Genomic DNA, 5,598 nt, shown 5'->3' on the forward strand with positions numbered 1-5,598 from the left:
AGAACTCAACCAGGTGTCCATTTGAGTTCTAAGATTCCATTTCTAGTGCCAGAATAATATTCAGTATTAGTCTTTGCAGTCTGTTTGGAAACAGCCATTACCAGAGAATAGGGATGGTCAAGAGGGAAATAGAAGATGTCTCTGAACATTGAGTATTGCAGACTGCCTATCCATTTAGAAGGCACCACTGTTTTGGTACAAAAACTGATCCATACTGGGGATGTGCCCACAACCAAGGTACATGCCCTTGACAAGATTTGAACCTGGGACCCTTCAGTCCACAGGCCAATGCTTTAACCACTGAGCCAAACCAATTAGAGCTATTACATTCTTGTTTGTTAATCCTCACCCAAGGATATTTTTCCCATTGATTTTTAGAGAGAGTGGAAGAGAGGGAGGAAGGGGAGAGCGAGAGAAACATCTATGTGATAGAGACACATCGATTGTTTGCCTCCTGCTCGTTCCCTGACTGGGCTAGGAACTTAACCTACAACCCAGGTGCATGCCCTTGACCAGGAATCGAACCTGAGACCCTTCGGTGTGACCGCCGATGCTCTAAGTCTAACTGGTGAGCCACACCAGCCAGGGCTATCATATATTATTTATATAGGAACTTTACTTAAGATTATATAGAGCATGTTATTGAAATATTGGCTTTTTCAACCTTAAAGGACAGAATATTTGATAAAAGACCTGATAGTGATAAACATTAAAAAAATCCCCTAAAACAAGTGCAGAAAATACAAATGAAAGTCCTAAATGCACTTTTGAGTAAGATGAATTTTCACTCCCTTAAAAAAAGAGAAGAGTTCAGCTTTCTCAAAGGATGAAAATTAAGAGTAGTTCTCACAGTGGCTGGCTCGCTGGGATGACGGCGGAGAATCACTACCAGCTTCCACAGCCGCCCCAGATGGTTCGGGGAGGGGTTGGGGCGGGGGGCCGCGCTTATCCAAGCAGGTCCTTCTCAACTTTGGCAGCACGTACTTTCTCCCCACCCGGCAGACGCTGGGCCGGGACCCGCAGTCTTTCCTGTACTTTCGTGCCAGGCCGACCCCGACCTGGACGAAGGATGAAACAGGTGCCTATTTAATCGACAGCGAGCCCACCTGTTCGGGCCCGTGCTGATGACCCGAGACATGGAGAGCTGATCGTTAACAAAGACCTTGCAGAGCAGGCGTGTTGGAGGAAGCAGGCTTTTCCAATCCGGCCTCACTAATAAAACTCATAAAGGACGAAATTAGAGAACGAGCCAGCAAAACCTCACAGGTGCTGGGGAAGCTTCCCGTGGACTCGGGGTCAGGAGGAGGAGCCCCGGCAGATGGTGTCCACCATGTCCGATGCTGGAAGTTTGAGCTGCCGGTCAGCACTGGCTCCTCCTACAATTTTGGGAGCGATGACCAGGCCGAGCTCCTCTGTGTGGTCTCCAAGGAGCGAGAAAGCCAAGATGTTGCAACTACGGGGCTCAAGGATGTGAGGGGCACAGTGTTGACAGCTGACAAAACCTCTTACTTTTCCCAGGAGGAAACGAATCACCACGGCGAGGAAGCGTGGCCGTGAGAAGAAACCTGCTTTTGACAATTTTCTAGAGCGATCTGGGAGTGAATCCTTGTTTTGCCTCTCGGTGGAGGGTGCGAGCCGGACCAGTTGTCCAGGTCGGGCATCCCCCATTAGGAGGAGGCATGCTGGCCAGGCGGGAGTCCCTATGGCTCAGGTTTTCCAAGTGCCACACAGGCCCGAGGCAGGATGCTCCTGACCGACCCTTTACGCACTGAAGATCATTTAGAGGACAGCGTTCTTGGTGCTACATAAACAGTCTTAATGGAGCCTGGGCCTCGCTGGTAGGAAGGGTCACAGTGCTGTGGTCCCCAGGCTCTGGGTGTCTGCTGGTCACCCATACTGCACTGGGCCCTGGTCCTCAGGTCAGAGAGTCATGCAAGGTGTGATTGGCTAGTGGCTTCTCGCAGCCTTGGGCAGCCTTTGACAGAGGTGGCCTCCATACGCTCAGTATTTCCTGGACGCCCACCCCAAGGCTGGGCCTCCTTCCCAGCTGAGCTCCCCTGGCCTGGCCTGACCTCTTCTGGCCTCACCTAGCCTCCCCTGGGCTCTCCTGGCCTCAGCTGACCTCTCCTGACCTCACCTGACCTGGAACAGTCAAGTCTTCTTCATTTGTATTTTCCAGGCGAGAGCCCTTTGCATCTATTTCCCAGTGTGGATAGACTTCCCAGTGTTTTTACTTTTTTAGAAATGCCTAAAAGTGTTGCTGCATTTTGGGTTGATCTATTAAGTCCTTTAAAGTGAGGTAGAAATTTTGTCTTGTTCCTCCCACCCATGGGGTCTTGGAGGAGCTGGCACCCGTCAGTGCCTGTGTCTCGCCGAGGATGGAGGTCAGGCAGGAGGCCTGTCCACCCGGCTTCTGGGGCTGAAATTCCGGGTCATGTTGAAAATTGGATGTTTACAGCGCATCACACATATTTCTCTTTCTTGCCGGCTCTTTCATTTTCTTTGTATAACTATGCAGTTCTCTCTGATATTTCTGGGATGTTTGAGACTCCACACATGGGCTCTGCCCACCTTATATGACATTGGAACTGCTAGGATTCCTTTAAAACCCAGTAGCCACATGCTTTGAGAACAGACCTTTCTGAGCTGGTTGTGGGGACTGTTAGAGTCAGGGGACCTGGCTAGGACAAGCGGCTCTCTGCTTCCTGATCTAGGGCTTCCCACGGGAGCTGGGCACACGGACATGGGGGCTGCTAACGTGTTGGGCAGAGGCTCTTGCACATCTAATTTCAAATGCTTCTGCAGGCATCTCACCTGTGCCCTCTTCTCCTTTGCCAATAAATAACCTGATTAACCAAGTTCTCCAGCAAAAAAAGAGTTTCTCTTACAAATTACATTAATATTCACTAGAAAGGTTGACAAACAGTAGAAATGATCCTTGATAGCAATGGAGTTGACTAGAACAGAGATCATCCCTGTTCCCAGCAAATTTGTCTTAAAAAATAGTAAGGCCCTTAGATATATGCATGTATCAACTCTCTAAACCCTTCACCGCCACTGCACTGAAAGACTGATGACATAAACTGTGTTTTCTGACTTCAGTTACCCTCGGGAGCTGCTGCTGACTAACCCACATGCAGAATGAATGACATCGGGTTGCACATGTGGAGCACATATGACATTGCTCCAAAGCCACCAGCACCCACACCTCCCTTCCATTTTCTCTAACTCACCGACCAGGCAGACCCCTGGCTATGAAAGTGAATGACTGCGTTAAGAGGTAAGGGGATTTGACTTAACATAACTGATTAAAAAAGCAACACAAGTTCATGTCACCCCTCTCATCTTTGTGATTGAATAATCGCATTTGGACGCTTTCTTTGATTTGCTGTCCCTTTGCTTTCATACTGCTGTCTATCGGGTCTGAGTCAACACTAGAAATACTGAAAACCCTCTTGGGGGTAGTTAAAACTTTCTCTCTACACAGAGACATGGGTCAGAAAATGCCCATATGGTCAGCAAAGAGCTGCACAGGCAGCTAATTCAGGCAAATAATTTCTAGGCGGCTCAGGAATCCCCAAAGCCTCAGGTTAAAAATCCCTGATGCTAGAGAAGCTCTCCAGGAAAGAGGTGAATTGCTGGGAACCATTTCTAGTTGGGGAGCCCCACAGTGAGAAGCCAAAAGTTGACTCAAACACTTCCCTTTGGAAGGCACAGGACTCCCTGTGCTTTGATTATTCAGTAATTTTGCTGATATTGATCATTTCAGCGCTGAAGCCCTGGGACCAGGGAGAATTATGCAGCTGATGAGGAAATTCTCCCTCCGACCCCAAGTTCTCACAGATTCTGACAATAAAATTCCATCACTGAATATAACGTGCAAAGAACTCCTTGCAACTTTGAAAAGCCCTAGCAGCACAACTGCCATGATGTGAGGTAGGATATCCCACTGGGGTTACTCACATGCCTGCTGGAAGGCTGGCCTTTCTCTTCCTGTAGCTTCACAACAAAGGTGGCACCACCCACATGCCAGCTCTCAGCCTAGAATCTAGGGGTGGGCAAACTTTTTGACTCGAGGGTCACAATGGGTTCTTAAACTGGACCGGAGGGCCGGAACAAAAGCATGGATGTAGTGTTTGTGTGAACTAATATAAATTCAAAGTAAACATCATTACATAAAAGGGTACGGTCTTTTTTTTTTAGTTTTATTCATTTCAATGAATCACGGCTGATCTAGATACTGACTGTCTTTACTGCAGACACCTCTTATTTGCCTCTTACTGTTGGTATGGAAGTAGGGTAGTTGAACTCTGAAATGAGTAATCTGGAAATTTGGAAAACAAGTGCCAACAAAGATTGCTCAATAAAAGGCTGTGAGGATGGGGGATTGCATCTCAATTAGAACTTGGACAGACTCTAAGAATTTCTACCTGTCCTCCAATGCAGTGTTTTTTGAAAGAAAAACACAAGATGAGTTAGAACCAAAGTCATAGGTCACAGGAAATAGAAATACCATGAGATCCATAAAGGTCCGGTCTAAAGAGCATCAAGGACACCACGACTCTCACCATCCAGCACACACACTGGTGTTTGTATTCACTAGCACACACCCCGTAACATCCACAGCAAAGGCTTATACCCTGATATGTAAGAATAAGATGAGATGAGGGCGGCTTATGATTTGGATCAATGATCAAATTAGAGTCAATAAAAAGGCTTTAAAAAGAGAATCTTAAAGAAAATGGATAATCGTTTTTCTAGGATGAATTCCTTAAGGCAAGGGGTTAGACAAGATCTCTAATTTTTCATTTCTGGAATTCATAGTTTTGAGGACATTTTAAAGTAAGGACTAAGGGAAGGCCAAGCAGTTTTCTCAGCTAGATTATGGAGAACATATTTTCTGTCTTAAAAAAAATGTTCTCTGAAAAGTGATATTAGATAACATGTAATTGCTTAGGCACAAAACTCTGAACTACCTGGAGTTGTTTGCTCACCAGTAACCATTAAAGCAGCAGCAAGAGTAATGAGAGGCTCATAGCTTTTAACCTAGGTCATCACCTAAACTCTCATCCCCCAGGATTCTACATATTCCCCCAATCTGATCCCATCCCTCAGGTCGCCCACATTCCCTCAAATCCTCCTAGGATGTCCTCTGGAATCATGCCCTCTCAGTGGAATCTCCTGCATCTTTAAACACTTGGCCAACTGTTTTCTTCATCACATTATTCTAATGAAAACATGGCTCCCTCTGAGATAACTGGTCTTCCTGGGGCCATCTAAGTAGTCTGCTTTCTTTCCCATGTATCTTATACCATCAGATTTGGAGGTGGAGAAAGACCTTCGCCTTGACTCTTACTGTCTCCATCTACATGTTGTTCCTCTCTCCTTCACAAATGTTCTTTTTTTAGCCCTGAAATTATACTCTGCCACCTGACTGCACTAGCCCTTCTTCTTCTAGTCATGTATATTCTTTGGGATTACTATCCCTCATTTATTGAAGACTTTATCTTCAGATTCACTGTTACCCTCCTCTGGTATCATTCTTGGTGATTTTAATATCAATGTAAATAATTCCTTGACCTCTGAATTCACCGACCT

At 46.3% G+C, this 5,598-nt stretch overlaps 1 pseudogene; it reads left to right on the plus strand.

The window, feature by feature from the left end:
• The window catches only part of LOC102773353, an 8,594-nt pseudogene extending 7,037 nt beyond the window's left edge, over positions 1-1,557 (plus strand).
• Positions 1,558-5,598: the final 4,041 nt, after the last annotated feature.

The sequence above is a fragment of the Myotis davidii genome, unplaced genomic scaffold (assembly GCF_000327345.1).
Source record: "Myotis davidii unplaced genomic scaffold, ASM32734v1 scaffold359, whole genome shotgun sequence".
NCBI classification, from domain to species: domain Eukaryota; kingdom Metazoa; phylum Chordata; class Mammalia; order Chiroptera; family Vespertilionidae; genus Myotis; species Myotis davidii.